The sequence below is a fragment of the Macaca mulatta genome, chromosome 16 (genome assembly GCF_049350105.2).
Source record: "Macaca mulatta isolate MMU2019108-1 chromosome 16, T2T-MMU8v2.0, whole genome shotgun sequence".
Lineage (NCBI taxonomy): Eukaryota > Metazoa > Chordata > Mammalia > Primates > Cercopithecidae > Macaca > Macaca mulatta.
In genome coordinates, this window is record NC_133421.1 from 55,211,144 (window position 1) to 55,227,299 (window position 16,156).

Here is a 16,156-nt window from a genome sequence, read left to right on the forward strand (position 1 = left end):
CAGATGTTTTCTAAACGCAGATTGAAAATACAACATTAGCAGGATGTGAAACCAGTCCATATGGAGAGCCAATTTTTTGTATACACAGGTTTCACAGCGCTGACTATGGGACTTGAATATGCTCAGATTTTGGTATACTCAGCCCGAAGTACATGCAGCAATCCTCAGCATGTACTGAGGGACAACCGTAAATGTTCTGAAGCTCCTTGTTTCATTCAACAGTGTTTTTGAGACCGATCCACCTGGACATATGTGGGTCCAGTAATTCATATTAACTATTAAATTACTAGTAATTCATTTTGTCATATGACTTTACCAGAAAATCTCTTATCCGTTATGGCTTCACATTTAGATTATTTCCAACTTTTTGCGCTTTATTTCCCCAAATGGTTAATAGTTTGACAAAATATAAATCTATGTAGCTGCAAGATACATACAGCCAGTTTCTGTAAAGTGTAGTTATAAACAGGAAGAAACAGTCACTGTCAAGAGAGAATTCTGTGAGAAGCGATCTCGCCCATGAGGAGCACTGGAATCCTAACTGTAATGACATTGGTGTGATATAAGTTTATTCTATTGCCCTGATTCTCAGGTTTATTTTATTTTATTTATTTATTTTTGAGACTCAGTCTTGCTCTTGTCACCCAGGCCGGAGTGCAGAGGCGTGACCTCAGCTCACTGCAACCTTTGCCTCCCGGGTTCAGGTGATTCTCCTGCCTCAGCCTCCCAAGTATCTGGGATCACAGGCTCCTGCCACCATGCCCAGCTAATTTTTGCATTTTTTTTAAGTAGAGATGAGGTTTCACCATATTGGCCAGGCTGGCCTCAAATTCCTGACCTCAAGTGATCAGCCTACCTTGGCCTCCCAAAGTGCTGAGGTTACAGGTGTGAGCCACCATGCTGGGCCTCTTGGGTTATTATTATTATTTTTTTATCAGGATCACCTAATCCATGTCTTTTAACAAACCATGTAGTTTGTCCTTGGTTTATATTTTGGGAAACACTGTCTTACGGGGCTGAGATTCAGAGCATAAATTTGCATGGAGTGCCTTCTATGATGTTGCTCCTTAGGAGCCTGTGATGACGAGAGGCTATTTACTAAGAAATCTTTTTCCTGGGAGACATGAGAAATATTGACATGTTTAGAGCCTTTACTATATACCAGCTCAACGTTAGGCACTTTTAGACACATAATTCATTTAATCCTCACTGATCCTTGAAGGTTCATTTCATAGACAAAAACTCTAAGATTCGCACATGTGTGATAATGGCCCAAGGCTGTATAGCTACTGAGCAATGATCTGAAACTTGAACCTAGCTCTACTTGATTCTAAAATCCTATGTTCTCTATTCTACATGTTCACATGTTCTCACGGGGTGGTAGAACCAGCAATACCATTATTAGACACAGAGTCACTGAATCAGCAGAAATTTATTTGAGCCTCCACCATGCTGTTAGTTTAGTCAATTACCGTATAAGTTTAAAAAGAAATACTTCTTTTGAGGAGCTCGTAAGATACTAGAGAAGAAAAGATAACGATGACAGCAACAGTAGATAGTACTGTGAACTGAATTTGTGCATATTGGGAGGGAGCAGCATGAGTTGGAGGAGGAAAGCCATCCTGGAGGTGAGAATTGGGCCACTCTGAGAGCATGGATGGCATTTTCCCAGGCAGGCAGGAAGCAGCAAAGATTTTGGACAGGTAGACTTGTGTAAGCAAAATCTTGGCACTTGACACTACAAATGGCCTATATCAACTGCTGCCGAGGATGCGAGTAAAACCCAACAGAGTAAGAGGGAGCTTAGACATGTAACTCCAACCTATGATCTCCTTCTGTTTTTCATACCTCTTGTCTCAATTCTCCTCAAATTATAGTATAGTTGATGGAGTTCATCAGGACACACAAGAGGCATAGAACACCAATGTCTTGAGAAAATCAGAAAGAGCTATCTAAGTAGAACAAGCCAAAAGTTCCTGGTGACCAAAGGAGGGACACACACACACACACACAAACAGACAAGTTGAATACTTATGTTTGATGGTCGTTTAATGATTTAAAAAAAAAAAAAAAACCTATGATAATGTCATTTGCTCTGAGGAGGCAGATGGAAGCTAGAGCTATGTGTTATAACAAGGTTTGTTGGCTAGCCTGAGAGCCAGCTGACTCTAAGCAAGTATGAGTTTAAAATGGATAGCCAGTTTCCTTCTCTTTTAAAACATAATATTAAACCAATGCCCAGGAAGTAGCTAAGTCTCCTCCAGGGACCACAGCTGCTGTTTAGCACTCTCATGCCTGGGACATCAGTTCTATGTGACTCTTGCATTCACTGCCTCCCATCCCATCCCTACCTGACTTTCCTTCCCAGTGCATTGGGAAATTAGGTTTTGGAGCATTGGAGTCAAACCGATCTACTTAGAGTCTTGCTTTCCTCCATTACTTGATGGAGATGTAAGATAACCTTTCTGAACAGCATGTCCTTATCTGTAACCTAAAGATAATCCTGCTCCTAGAGTTGTTGTCAGAGTAGTGTGTTGTGAAGCTCCACATGCTGTTATTCTCAGAAAACGAAAGCTAAGAGATTTTTAGCATTCACTGAAAAAAACTTCTAAAAGATGTGCTTCTGGAAAAATAAAATTGAACTCACAAAGAGTGAGATTTGAGGGTAAGTACTTATCAAAGAAGTTTGTAAAGATGTAGATACTGTTAAATAATCTCTGGTGGGTCGGGTGCTGTTACTCACACCTGTAATCCCAGTACTTTGGGAGGCTGAGGTGAGTGGATCACCTGGGGTCAGGAGTTCAACACCAGCTTCGTCAACATGGTGAAACCCCGTCTCTACTAAAAAATACAAAAATTAGCTGGATGTGGTGGCACAAGCCTGATAATCCCAGCTACTCGGGTGGATGGGGTAGGAGAATCACTTGAACCTGGGAGATGGAGGTTGTGGTGAGCTGAGATTGCACCACTGCACTCCAGCCTGGGTGACAGAGGGAGGTGTTGTCTCAAAATAATAATAATAATAATAATAATAATCATCATCATCATCATCATCATCATCATCATCTCTGGTGGTGCATGCAGAGCAGCCTGCTGGGATGAAGAGGCCCAGCTAGTGGGCTGCGTGGCCACAGCCGGAGCATGAGGCCAAGCTTGGCACGCGGGTGCTCACCCGGCCAGGCAGTGAGCGGGGAGCGGCCCTGGGCTATGAGGCTTGCCCCCAGCTGGCTGACCGCTGTGCCTTCCATATGAGTTGGACCCCTGGCAGGGCAAGAGCCCAATTCACCCACTTGCCCACTCGGGGGAGTTAATGGCAGCAGAGGGGGCCATGGGTACTTTAGAAGAAAAGAATTTCAATCTGTCCTTCTCTGCCTCTAATGCAGAATTTGATCCTGTGGTTGCAGAATTAGAGGACGCTGTCGTGGATGAAAAGCTCCACTTATTACAGAGAAATTTCATAGATAAGTACTACCTGGAGTTTTGAGGACACGGAAGAGAATAATGTAACCTACATGCCTATTTTAATAAATATATTTTTTGGCAGAAAAAATATGTTGAAGGATAACCTCTGTAGCAGATTCCTGAATTCAACGTAGCAGTTTTCATAACTATGTTACAGCATCATAAGGATGAAGTGACTGGTGACATATTCGACATGCTGCTCACCTTTACCAATGTTTTGGCTTTTAAATAAATGTTTTTGGACTACACAGCAGAAAAAGAAGGCTGGGGACTGGACTTAAGCAGTGGTCCAGTGGTGACTTTGTTGTGCACATCATCTATACCAGCTTTTCAGAACAATCTGCAACACTAGGTCCTACCTCCAGCCAATAAATGGGATCATTCTGGATGTCACCGACCCAATAAGCCAACAGAGTCTGCTCATGATGATGACAGAAGAATATGTCTTGGAAAGACTGACTCTGTTCTGCAATTCTTCATTAGTACTAAGTATCAATAGGTCAAAACCAAAATGACCTAAACCTCCTGGACCTATGTCTCCTGAAACACCTTATTGTATTCATTAACCTTAATAATCCTCCCAATGGGTAACCCTGGTACTCCTCCCCTCCTCAAGTAGACACCTCTCTCGGGTATTTCTGAGTTCGACTCCTCTGGAGCAGGCCATGTCAATCATTCCACCTGGGATGATTGTTACACATGTTGGTGTGTAACAGTGTGGAATAATCCACCATCAACACCCTCTGTCCCAGCAGGCTTTACATGAATCTTTGTGCACCCACACCTCTTATTTACATGAGTCAGAGTTTCAGTCCTTCAGCTTCAGTGTGGTTTCTGATATTTATCAACGTGTTATTCAAGCCATCTTGAGATTTCGGAATCTCCTATGACCACAGCTTGTCTTGGCCATAGGAATCAATGGAAAGAGATGTCTTTTACATAAAAGCTACATGCAAAAAAACTCCTGATTTTAACATTTGTAGTTCTTGTGTCACTGTCTTCTGCTAATCCCATTGTTTCTAGAAGTCTCTTTTAAGTTTTAAATTTTTTTTTGAATTTTTATAGATGAATAGTCAGGCTAACCTAGTGGGTATGATCTTGGAACTTCCATGATTACCCACTTATAGATCAAAGTATTATATGCTGTGTGCTTTTTAGTTAGCGCTGTGAAGGCAAAAAAACTTTCTATGTTGGCATTCATTCCTATTTTACTGGGTACCTATGAATGTATGCTGTTTGCTAGAAATAGACTAAAAGATATCTTGTTCTTATAACAACGTGTTGGTGTGTTTGCATGTTTGCTGAAAATCCTTTCTGTATAAACCAGTTCGTTCGGTTCTCTGGGTTAGGTAGGGACTCTGCAGTTTCCTCCTGCTCTAAGTCTCTCCTACTGAGATGGTGTTCCATTGGTCCAGCTGAGCATGAGTAGGAGGTAATAAACAGCTTTACTAATTATTTGTTTGCTTTGGTTTGCTGCAATATATGGTGAACTACTTATCAGAAAACATTTATATAATCTCTAGAAAGGAGAAAAAACATGGTAGTTCAATTCCCAATGGGTACCTTTGAAATTTTTAATTGTAAAAATAAGAATCCGTACTGAAAATAAATAAATCATCTGTACTGGAGGGAGGAGGTGATATGAACAAGATGGAAGTAAAATACCACAAAAAAGAACCCCATTTAAGTGGGGAGGTATATGATTAAATTTCCAATATTTCCTAGTTTTTGTATTGTTCAGAAAGTGTATATAAATGTGATTAACTTTTGACTTTTACCAAGCAAATAAGTAAAATTTTAAGTTACTTCTAGATGAATAATTTTTTTTTTCTTTTTTAAGACAGGGTCTTGCTTTGTTACCCAGGTTGGAGTGCAGTGGTGTGAACACAGCTCACTGCAGCCTTGACCTCCCAGGCTCAGTCCCCCAAGTAGCTTGGACTACAGGGGTGTACACCACCATTCTCGGCTAATTTTTTGTATTTTTTTTGTAGAGACAGAGTTTTGCTATGTTGCCCAGGCTGGTCTTGAACTCCTAGGCTCAAGTAATCTGCCCACCTTGGCCTCCCAAAGTGCTGGGATTATAGGCAGTGAGCCACTGTGCCTGGCCCAGAATGTTTGTATTTTTAACCAGTGGAGAAAATGAAAGAATAATGGGAATTGATCAGCAAAATAGAAGTTAGAAAGGGAGAAACAAGAAAAAAATAGAAAAATAATTAAAAAAACAGAATACTGTAAATAGAAAGTATGAAATAACATGACAGACATGTCAAAATGTACAAATAATTACAATGAATGTATGAACTGAATTTATTAACTGGAACAGATATTATTATTACAAAATGTAGATGTAAGTTGTTTACAAGGGAACCACTTAAACTTCAGGATTCAAAGAGGTTGAAAGTAAAAGAATGGGAAAAGCTATAACTGGAAATTACTAACAGAAATAAGGCTGGGGTAGCTATATTAATATTAAAAAATAAACTTTAGGTTAGGAAACATTATTAGAAATAATAATGAAAAGAGGAAAATTCTCTAGCAAGATGTAGCAGTTATAAACTTGTTTGCAATTAGTAACAACCTGAAAATATGTGAAGCCAAAATCAACAGAATTTCGGGGGAAAAGTAATAAATAACAAACATAGCATAAGATTTTAATGAATGTCTCTCAGTAATTGATTTATTAAGAGAAAGAAAAAATCTAAAGAAGATTAGCAAATTTTAAAAATTTAATATAATGGAAATAAAGTAATTATATTCAACAATTAGGGGATCTGTATTCTTTTAAATAATTCATGTAGCATTTACAAAAGCGTACTAAGCCAGACACCATAACTTACCAGCTTTTTGTTTGTAGAGATTGGAATTTTATGTAAGTAGAATCATGCAGTGTATACTCTTCTATTTTGGCCTAGCTTCTCTCAGTATAATTATTCTGAGGTTCATCTATGTCGATGTATGTATCAATAGTTCATTCACTTTTATTGCTGAGTAGAATGCTTTATTCATTCAACAGTTAATAGACAGTTGGGTTTTTCTAGTTTTTGCCTATTATAAATCAAACTACTATGAACATTCATGTACAAATGTTTACATGGACTTATGCTTTCATTTTCATTGGAGTGATAAGGCTGTTATATAGTGGAGGTGTGTTTCAGATTTTTTAAAATTGCCAAACATTTTAATAAGCATTTTACATTCCCACTAACAGTGTATGATATTCCTTGGTGCTCTATATTCTCACCAAAAGTTGGTATGCTTTTTAATTGTAGCACTTCTAGTCGTGCTATCTTATTATGGTTTGACATTGCACTTCCCTGGTGACTAATGATGTTGAGCATCTTGTCAAATGCTTATTTATCATTTCAAGGTCTTTTTTTGTACAGTGTTCAAATCTTTACTCTTTTTTTTTTTGCGTTGTCTTATCCTTTTTGAATGGCAAGAGTTCATTATATAGTCTGGATACAAGTTCATTATTTAATGTCTTAGTCCATTTGCACTGTTAAAACAAAATGTGAGACTGGGTAATTTATCAAAAACAGAAATGGATTTCTTCACAGCACTGGAGGCTGGGAAGTACAAGATCAAGGCATTGGCAGGTTTGGTGTCTGGTGGCCTGTTTCTCATAGATGGCTCTGTATAGGTATTCTCACATGGTGGAAGGTTACGGGCAAAAAGGGGTGAATGCTATGTCCTCACATGGTAGAAGAGCAAAAAAAGGATTAAGTTTCAAATTTGAGCTGGGTGCTGTGGCATGTGCCTGTAGTCTTACCTACTTAGAAGGCTGAGGTGGAAGTATCTCTCGAGGTCAGCAGTTCAAGGCTGTAGTGTGTGATGACGCTGCATGTGTGAATAGCCACTGAACTCCTGCCTGGGCAGCATAGAAAGATCCAATCTCTAAAAAGAATGATTTGAACATGAATTTTGGATGGAAAAAATTCAAACCATAGCATTGGATAAATGTTTTGCAAATATTTTTTCTCAGTTGGTGGGTTATATTTTTATTTTTATAGCAATGCCTTTTGAAGAGAAGTTTTGAAGTTTAGTGAAGTCAATTTTAAAAATTTTTTTATTTTGTGCTTTTTGTGTTCTTTAAGATATATTTTCCAAACTCAAAAAGAAATTGTCCTTTGAAGAGAAGGTGAAGCAAGATGGGCAAAGAGAAGCCTTCACTGAATGCCCTCCTTGCAGGAACACCAAATTGCACAACTATCCACACAAATCGAACCTTCATAGGAACCAAAAGCAAGTGAGTGATCAGAGTACCTGGTTTTAACTTCATACCACTGAAAGAGGAACTCAAGAGGGTAAGAAAGATTGTCTTGAATTCCTGATTCAAGGGGAATCAGAAGGCCACGCTTCCCCGCTTCCCCACTTCCCCACTTCCCCAGCAGCAACTGTGTGGCACAGAAAGAGAATCTATGCACTTGGAAATGGGAGAGTGCAGTGATTGTGGGACTTCGCGTTGGAACTCAGTGCTACCCTGTCACAGTGGAAGGCAGCACAAGGGAGAACTCAGCCAGTGCTCATGGAGGGAGCATTTAGACCAGCCCTAGCCACTGGAAAATTGCCTATCCCAGCAATCAGAAACTGAGTTCCAGTGAGCCTCACTATAGCAGGCTAAGGTGCTCTGGTGTCCTAAACAAAACTGAAAGGCAGTCTAGGCCACAAGGATTACAATTCCTGGGCTAGTCCAGGCGCTGTTCTGGGCATGAAGCCAGTGGACTTGAGGGGTATGCAACCTAGTGAGACACCAGCTTGGAGTGGCCATGGAACTGCTTGTGTCACACCTCCCCCCACCCCAGATTGCACAGCTCACAGATCTGGGAGAGACTCCTTTCATCCATGTGAGGAGAGGAGAGGGAAGATTAAAGCAGACTTTGTTTTGCAAGTCAGATACCAGCTTAGCCACAGCAGGATTATATAACAGGCAGGATCGTGAGGCTTCCATTCCAGACCCTAGTCCTGGATGACATTTCTAGATATACCCTGGGCCTGAAACGAACCTGCTGCCTTGAAGGGAAGGAGCCACTCCTGGCAGGATTTATCACTTGTTGACTAAAGAGCCCTAGGGCCCTGAATAATCAGCAGTGGTAGCCAAGCAGTACTTGCTGTGGTCCTTGGGTGGAGACATAGAGTTGTGCCGGCTTCAGGTATGACCCAGTATATTCTCAGCTGTCATGGCTGTGGGGAGAGACTCCAGGTTGAGAAAAGGAGAGGGAAGATTAAAGGTGACTTTGTTTTGTAGCTTAGGTATCATCTCAGCCACAGTGGGTTAGAGCACAGGCTTTTTGGCTTTCTGATTTGAGGCCTTGGCTCTTGGGCGGCATTACTGGACCTTCCCTGGACCAGGGGTTGCCACTGCCAGGAAGGGAGAGTCCAGGCCTGGCAGCATTCACCAACAATCCCTGACAAGGGATTAGAACCAGAATATATAAGGTGCTCAAACAATTAATTATATAAGAAAAAATCTAAAAATCTGATTTAAAGTGGGCAAAAGATTTGAATAGACAAATCTCAAAAGCAGATATACAAATAGAAAACAGGTATATGAAAAGGTGCTCAACATCACTGATTATCAGAGAAATACAAATCAAAACCACAATGAGATATCACCTCACCGTAGTTAAAATATCTTTTATCTAAAAGACAGATATTAATGAATGCTGGTGAGCATGTGGAGAAAAGGGAATCCTCATACACTGTTGGTTAGTATAACCACTACAGAGAGCAGTTTGGAGGGCTCCAAAGATGAAAAATAGAGTTATCATACAACGCAGCAATCCCACTGCTAGGTATATATTTTTTAAAAATGAAACCAGAATATCCAAGAGATATCTGCACTCCTATGTTTATTGCAGCACTATTCACAATAGCCAAGACTTGGATGCAACCTAAGTGTCCATCCACAGAAGAATGAATTTAAAAATATGGTACATATACACAATGGAGTACTAGTCAACCATAAAAAAGAATAAAACCGTCATTTGCAACAGCATAGATAAAATTGGAGGTCATTATGTTAGGTGAAATAAGCCAGACACAGAAAGACAAACTTTTTATGTTCTTGCTTATTTGTGGGAGCTAAAAATTAAAACAATTAAACTAATGGAGATAGAGAATGAATGATAGTTACTAGAGACTGGGAAGTAGAGCAGGTAGGAAGTGGAAGTGGAGATGGTTAATGGCTTCAAAAATATAGATAGATAGATAGATAGATAGATAGATAGATAGATAGAGAGAATATGATCTAATAATTGATAGCACAACAGGGTGACTACAGTCAACAATAATGTATTGTGCATTTTAAAATGACAAAGAGAGTACAATTAGATTGTTTGTAACTTAAATAAAGGAGAAATGTTTGAGGTGATGGGCACCCCACTTACCCTGATGTGATTATTATGCATTGCATGCCTATATCAAAATATTTCATATACTCCATAAATATATTCACCTATTATATAGCCACACAAATTAAAAAATTAAAATTAAAAATATATGCTTTGGGAGGCTGAAGCAGGAAGATTGCTTAAGCCTAGGAGTTTGAGTCCAGCCTGGGCAACACAACATGACTCTATCGCTGCAAAAATTTAAAAAATTAGCCAGGCACGGTGGTGCATGCTTTTAGTCCTTGCTACTTGGGAGGCTGAGGTGGCAAGATCCCTTGAACCTGAGTTCAAGACTGCAGTGAGCTCTAATCATGCCACTGTACTCCAGGCTGGGCAACAGAGCAAGACCCTGTCTCTAAACATATTGTATTATTTTCTTTTTAAATATTTTGTAGAATTCACCCACGAAAACACCTGAGCCCTAAATTTGTTTTGTGGAAATATTTTTAAAATACAAATCCAATATCTCTAATAGGTATTAGAGCTGTACAGATTATCTAATTATTCTAGAGTGAATTTTAGTTATTTATGTATTTCAAGGAATCTTTCCATCTTATTGGCTATATCGAATTTGTAGGTATAGTATTTATGATATTCCTTTATATTATATTTTATTATTTGTGGGATCTGTAGTTATGTCTCCTCTCTCTTTTAGGTTATGTCTTCTCTTTTTATGCTGATTGATATGGCTAGAGATTTATCACTTTCATTTGTCTATTCAAAGGACCAACTCTTGGTGTTTTTATTGATTTTCACTATTGCTTTTATGTTTTCTATTTTATTGATGTATACTCTGATATTATTCCTTTCTTCTACTCCTTTTGATTATAATTTGTTTTTTTTTTTTTTAAGTCAAGTTGTGTTGGGAATAGGCCCCCAAATCTGGCCATAAGCTGGCCCCCAAACTCGCCATAAACAAAATCTCTGCAGAACTGTGACATGTTTGTGATGGCCATGACGCCCATGCTGAAAGGTTGTCGGTTTACTGGAATGAAGGCAAGGAACACCTTGCCAACCCAGGGCGGAAAACTGCTGAAAGGCGTTCCTGAACCACAAACAATAGCATGAGTGATCTGTGCCTTAAGGGCATGTTCCTGCTGCAGATAACTAGCCAGACTCATCCCTTTATTTCAGCCCATCCCTTTGTTTCCCCTAAGGAATACTTTTAGTTAATCTATAATCTATAGAAACAATGTTTATCACTGGCTTGCTGTCAATAAATATGTGGGTAAATCTCTACTTGAGGCTCTCAACTCTGAAGGCTGTGAGACCCCTCATTTCCCACTCCACACTCTATATTTCTGTGTGTGTCTTTAATTCATCTAGTGCCGCTGGGCTAGGGTCTCCACAACTGAGCTGGTCTCTGATTGGAGACCTTCTTCTATTCTAATGTAAGTTTTAAGTGCCATGAATTTCCCTCTAAATGCTGCATTTGCTGCATCCTGCTAATTTTGATATTTTATTTTTATTTAGTTTGTAATTTATATTCTCATTTCCACTTTCTACTTATTCTGGAATGCAATTAAGTTATATAGAAACTATTTTATCCTTTCTAAGCTTGCTTGTACACTTTTTAATATGGAGCAGAACAGTCTTCATGCCTAATCTTTCTCCATTACTATGCCCTTCTGAATACTCTACTCAATGCTGCCAATGTGTTACAAAGTTCTTTCATTCTGCCTGGTGACAACACAAACTATTCCTGGTGCCAGGTGAACTCTGGAGACTGTTCCCTCTAGTCCTTTTGAATGGTTCTTTCCCTGAACTTGCGTACTTTCCTTACATGCATGTGTTGGTAAGTTCTCAGCTGAAGTTTCAAGCGGAGCTCTCTACAAGTCTCCAGAGCCACTTCTTTGTGCAGCTTTCCTCTCCTCCCTGGTAGTTTGCGCTGAGAACTCTTGCCACTGTGGATTCCCAGATTTATCTCCTTGAATCAGTGGTCTGGAAACTTTGCAGATAATAAGCTAGAACAAGTGTGTGGCTCACATTTGCTTCACTTTTCTCAAGGATCATTATCCTGTGTTACTCAGCATACAATGTCTGAAAAACCTATTTCACGCATTTTGCCCAGTTTTAAAATTACTGCAGGCAGGAATCAGTCCAGCCACTGCTACTTCATCTTGCCATGTATATATATATTTTTTTAAGCAAATATGACCTTAGATTTTGTTGATAGAATTTGTGTGTACAGATCAACTGAGGTAAATAGTTTCTTGGTACTTGGAACTGGTTAGACAACACTTGAAATTTTTTGTTAAATACACTTTTTAAAACTGCATGGGTAACCTCTGCTGTAGCCAGAATTGCGTGACTAGAATTAAAATGTGTTTAGTGTGGGGAATGATCGTTGTTTTCAAGAATTTCTTCCCCACATAGCAGTCAGAGTGATTCTTTTAAGTTAGAAATCAATTCATATCACTAATTTCCTGAATACACTTCTATGAGTTTCCATTATACTAGAATGAAATCTAAATTCCACACCAATACCTGTAAGGCCTTATATGATCTGGCCAGAGCCAGCTTCTGATCTCCTCTTTTTTTTTTTTTTTTTTTGAGATGGAGTCTCACTCTGTTGCCCAGGCTGGAGTGTAGTGGTGCGATCTTGGCTCACTGCAACCTCTGCCTCCCGGATTCAGGCCATTCTCCTGCCTCAGCCTCCTGAATAGCTGGGACTACAGGCGCTTGCCACCATGCCCGGGTAATATTTTGTATTTTTAGTAGAGACAGGGTTTCACCGTGTTAGCCGAGACGGTCTTGATCTCCTGACCTCGTGATCCGCCCGCCTTGGCCTCCCAAAGTACTGGGATTACAGGCGCGAGCCACCGCACCTGTCCTTGATCTCCTCTTCTAACAGGCTGCCTCACTTTCTTGAAGCCTTGCTCACACAAACCTTCTTGTTGTTCTTCAAACATGTTAGGCTCACTGCTACCTCAGAGTTGTTACCCTTGCTGTTCTCTCTACATGGATAACTTTTCTCCATATCTGTCCAAGGTCAGCTTTTTTCCTTCATCTTTCATATTGTTATTCAAATGTTACCTCTTCAGGGAAGTCATATTATTTAACTTTCTTATTTAAATAGTCGCTTCTCATCCTACATTTTATTCTTCAGAGCACTCACTCATTAATATTTTTCTCTAATTATATTCTGCTTTATTTGTTTATGTATCACTATCTTCTACCCCAGTATTTAGACTTCCTGAGGGAAAGGGCTTTGTCTTGTTTGCCATACCATAACAAGCCCAGTCTGCAGAACAGTATCTGGCATTGTGTTGATATGCAATAAATGCTCATTTAATGATGAAGAAGTGTATATTAGTAGACGTTCTTGTGTGCTCCAGATGTTATTCTTTTAATTGTACCAAAGACAGTAGCATGAATGATCATTATTGAGTAACCATTAAGCACAAGCCACTTTATATATATTCTCTCATTGATTACAACAAAATAAAATCAATTTAGAGATGCTGGATAAAGTTTAGGAGGGTTCATTATTTTGTCTAGTTAATAGAGAAGCAGAGATGTAAATTCAAGTCTGATTTATTTATTTTATTTTATTTATTTTTTACCAATGCTGTATGTATTTTTCTGTTGTATCCCAGTGCAAATTCTCAGCTTGATAATTAGAAGCTTAAGTAATTTGTTAATTTCATTTAAAGGAACCAGTCACATTGTCTTATAGCCTACTAGGTAGGACAGAAACAGCTGGTGTTTTTACTTTGTTTTGGTTTTCCTAGTGCAGGTGAAATAACTGCTCTCCAAATGGATAAAATATGTGCACGCCATTCTTCACTGTTTCGTGTTCATCCTTTCTCTCTCTGTTTCTTTAGACTCTCAAGACAGATTAAAAATGCTGTCTTGAGTTCCGAGACACTGCCTAGAGAGATGTAGGTCTAGCTAGCAGGAAGTATTTGCAGTAGAGGTTAAAGAACTTTTTTTTTTTAATTTTTTTTTCCTGGAGGAATCTCTAGTGAGGCAGAAAAGAGAGGATGGTTCTTCAAACTCTTTCAGCTAAAACATTTGTAAAAATTGACAGGCACTGAATTTATTACCAAGGGCAGCAGTAACCTAGTGAGTTCACGTCAGGGTCAGGGTTCATGAGGACAGAGCAAGTAACATGGGCTACTTTAGCACACCTTCTCAAGACCTGAATTGCACCTCAGTTGCAAGAATTCTGTGAACTGTCTTTTTTTTTTTTTTTTTTTTTTGAGACGGAGTCTCGCTGTGTCGCCCAGGCTGGAGTGCAGTGGCCGGATCTCCGCTCACTGCAAGCTCCGCCGCCTCCCGGGTTAACGCCATTCTCCTGCCTCAACTTCCCTAGAAGCTGGGACTACCGGCGCCCTCCACCACACCCAGCTAATTTTTTTGTATTTTCAGTAGAGACGGGGTTTCACCGTGTTCGCCAGGATGGTCTGGATCTCCTGACCTCGTGATCCGCCCGCCTCAGCCTCCCAAAGTGCTGGGATTGCAGGCGTGAGCCACTGCGCCTGGCCTGTGAACTGTCTTTATAGGCAGGCTGGCATCTCCTAATAGGCTAAGTGGCCTTCCAAAGAGCATTTGAGCAGAAAGAATAACAAGGAAGAAAGATACATATCTTACATAAATATATCAAGCCATGTAGTGGAAATTTGTTGCAGGTTCAACAACTCAGTGTTTATTTCCCAGCCACCACATGCTTTTTTGTAATAGCATTCCAATTAACTCTTGAGTAACAACTTTTCTCTGATTCTGTGCCATCCTGTTGGCACTGTAAATTAAGTTAGTCTTTATTCTCCTATCCAAGGAGTGGGCACATGATCTAAGTTTGGCTAATTTAGAATCTCTCGTATGATATTGGTGGTGCTATAAAAACATGGAAAAATATTTAGAGCTTCTTCATTCTAGTGTGGGCGCTTTGATCAGATGGCTTAGTATGGCCCTGCTACCCAGAACTCCTTCTTATGGCCAGGTTTTCCAGCTGTTCTACTGACTACGTGAGTTACCCAAGATCTTTCCAACAAATAAGCATTTTCTTTTTAAGTGTGTCGGTGTTTATTTTTGTTGCTTATAGTCAAAGAAGCTGGCTGCGGTCTATTTATGAATATGTGTCTTTGGATGCCACAAGCATTTTCCTAATCGTGACACAGAAGTCAACAGAGCAGGGAAACAAGTCACTGTGACATAACAGGGAATTTCTTTATATGGTAGTTGGTATAGCCTTCAGTGCTGCTTTGTCCTCTCCCTAAGCTTATGACTCTGAGTTCTTTAAATTGTGTGCAATCCTAGATCACAAAGCTCTGGGCTCTCTATGAGGAAAAAGTGAACATTGTTAAGCTTCCTCCACCTCCTAGCATTTTTATTTCATGTATTCTTTTACATTGATGATTTTCTGATTTGGTAGCAAAGGGAAGTGGTGGCAACCATGAAGCAGATGAAAGTTATTATTTTCATGCTCTCAAACTGGCCGTATGTCATATGACCTAGTTCAGCATGTTTCCTGCTTGGCAATCAGCTTGCCTAAGACACACAGTTGAAAGTAATGGATCTTCTTTATTTAGAGCACAACTCAGGCTATTTGCTTTTCAACATGAACACAGGGCACATGAATCTTACCTCAAATTTTGGGAATTTTATAGACTTCCAGGAGTACTTTATGTTTCTTTACAGAAGTCACGTAAGGGTATTTATATTCCCAGCACACTGAAAGAAATCTAGAAGCTCAGTACACTGAATTGTTTCTCCTCAAATCTGGACTATGTGTGCTATTTTTTTTTCTAATAATTGAGCACAGAAAGCTAAATCTTCTTACACTTTATGTGATTAAATCTAGGATACCTTTTGCTAGAAATTAGATTTATATTTCAAAATAGTAAGACTCAAGAAAGCAATGATATCTAAGAAACACAAACCAGAAACAAAGGAACACAGCTTATAACTGTAACTCTGAAGGACTTTGATGTAGTGTATAAGGTTTAGACAACAAAGTCTGGTAAGAGTGAAAAGAAATACGGATCACTCAAGTATAAAGGCTGAGAAATATACTTGGATATGGAGCTTGGTTCTGGGAAGGGAATTGGAAAGTCCTCTAACAGACCTTTGAGGAGAGGTATGAAAGGGATGGAAGTCAGGTGGCCAGGCAGAGTTTCCTTATCTGAATTGATAGCAGAGATTAATCTAGAGAAAGGGGGTACCACATAGGTAGAGTTCAGGAAGAACATCTGTTCTACAATGAACTTCTAAAGTTTCGGGGTGAGGGGGCCTATGTTAATAAAGTTAATGGTAGCAAAATAAATTCAGCATGGAGGAGGAAACTTGGGAGAGAAGGGCCT

General features: G+C 39.5%; 1 pseudogene; it reads left to right on the plus strand.

The window, feature by feature from the left end:
- The first annotated feature begins 3,328 nt into the window (after positions 1-3,328).
- On the plus strand, positions 3,329-3,814 carry LOC144336105 (ADP-ribosylation factor-like protein 2-binding protein pseudogene; annotated as a pseudogene).
- The last annotated feature ends 12,342 nt before the right edge of the window (positions 3,815-16,156 follow it).